This window comes from Tachysurus vachellii, chromosome 9 (assembly GCF_030014155.1).
Source record: "Tachysurus vachellii isolate PV-2020 chromosome 9, HZAU_Pvac_v1, whole genome shotgun sequence".
In the NCBI taxonomy this organism is placed as follows: Eukaryota; Metazoa; Chordata; class Actinopteri; order Siluriformes; family Bagridae; genus Tachysurus; species Tachysurus vachellii.
Window position 1 is genome coordinate 21270246 of NC_083468.1, and position 2415 is coordinate 21272660.

Sequence of the window (2415 nt, forward strand, 5' to 3'; positions counted from 1 at the left end):
GCCTTTTTTTTAATGGTTCTTGCTAGTCTCAGACAAATTACACCATAGCTCCCTCATGTGGTGGAACAATTTTTACCTCATTAGCCCCACCTTCATGTCTATATATATTCACTCATTCATTCATTCATTCATTCATTCATTCATTCATAGGTTTGTTTTGTATGAGAATTGTCACCACAATGTTGACCATAATAGCATAATTTAGTGTAGAAGGGTATATATTATTTAATATATAGTGTACTTATATAGGGAGTATGGTTTGAGATTATAACCTGTAGTAGTCTTCAACTGGCCAATCACATTTAATATTAAATTCTGCTGAAAGATTGTAAAATAAAAGTCTGCATAAATAACTTCCACAACTTCTGCGTAAGTAACTTGAACAAAAGCAGTGCAGAAGAACGTAATGGTTAGGACTGATGTGAAACTCTGCCAATTCTCTCCAGTGTGAATTTACACAGCAGATGCTGCAAGAAAAGAATTAAATGATGCTCCATATGTGGTATCTCCATAAATTTGGTTTATAGAAGCCATTACAGTAAAAAAAAAAAAACTAGTCCTATAAAGATTTCTTCTAGTTGTCAGGAAGCTTTCTTAACAAGCTGAGGTTAGCTACAGCTCAGTTTTGGGTAATCAGACCTAATAAAAAGTAATATATAATAATGATAATAATGATAATAATAATAATAATAATAATAATAATAATAATAATAATAGCAATAATAATAATAATTATTATTGCTATTATTATTATTATTATTATTATTATTATTATTATTATTATTATTATTATAATTACTATTATTATTATATATAATAATAATAATAATAGCAATAATAATAATAACAATAATAATAATTATTATTATTATTGCTATTATTATTATTATTATTGTTGTTGTTATTATTATTATTATTATTATTATTATTATTATTACCTTCTGGAGAAGTGAAGAAAATTGTTTCAAACTCTCGAAGCTATTACCCATCCAGAACTGAAAAAAAGTAGAAGCTCCTGATCAAATGCCTTTAAATGAAGCCCTACCGATTTCAATGTTCTAGTTTAGACCCTCACTAAGGCCTTCGCTCTCCTGATGGGCAAAAAGTGCTTTGCCTTGCTGTATTTTATTCTCTTTAAACCCTACAAGTGAGGCAGATTTATAGGAGACTTGGCAAAGTGTTTAAGATCTTTAAGGGCTTGTCAGAGATGCTGGCCGATGTTGTGTGGTGTGTTGGAGAAAAGGACCATTTTCATTCTTCCTTTTCCTCTAGGCTGTAGTGGCAGGCTTAAATAGACACGTTAATGAGTTTAATTGTTTAATTGTAAGCTCTGGGCAAAAGGCATCATCCAACAACAGAACAAGAGAGTAGCTTAGTGTTACAAAACTAGAAATTGAAATACAATGATCTCTACTGCTATGGATCCTCGACATTGATAACCTGCCAATTTCTTGAGTAATAAAGAAGATAAGTTCATAATCCTATAGACTGAAAGTGGAAGAAAAACAATTTTGCAGTGTTATAGAGGCTCGTTTGGGCTTTATTTTGGGGTGCTGAATGCACCATTTCCTGAAAGCAACCGCAAACAGCTCCCGAGGGCTGAATAAAACCACTTTTGAAAAGCGCTGACCTGTTTCTCCAGTGAGTTTGCTCATAAAGTGGAGGTGTTAAGCTGGACTTTTATGGCAAGAGGAGCAAGAGAAGGGGATAAGCATGGCTGCGGTCTCCTGGTATGGATTAGTGTTGGGCTCTTCCTCTGTGTTCAGCACATCCTCACTATGGCTTTAAGGTTTTATTGGTCTTCAGGGCTGGACAATGCAAGGAGAGCAGCTAACCGACCTAATTAGCTCAGCTCTGCCATCAAGAACGTGTGGAAATCTGATGTCTGGTTTGAAGCGTCGAATTATCTTATAGCCACTGGGTGGTGCTACTGGTACAGGAACAAAAAATAACAGTCTCCAATTTAATGAACTGATTGGCCAATGCAGGGGAAAAAATCCAAAATGATCAGTCGTGTTCTGTCTATATCCAGCCTCGAGCCATTTATGCACCTAATCTCCTGGTGGATGGGAGTGATCAACCTACTTTCATCTTTCTACCCACCAATCAAGTGTGTGTGTGTTTGTGTGTAGCCTGTGTGATGTTTTGCTCTGCTTGGATTTAATCAGCATGCTGAACACTGGGACTGCAGGCAGTACACTGCAGAAGCAGATTCATGTGAGCAGAGGACAGATGTGTTAAATAGAAGATATTGAGCTTAATGTGAGGAGCTGTGGCTCTCAGTGGCTGTTTATATTGAAGACAAGTAGTTAACCTGCAACCACCTCAAACATGTGGTGACCATCTGGATCAGGCTGCATGAACACTTATGGAGCATACTAAAAAAGAGAGGGAATAATTAAAGTCCAGAGCACT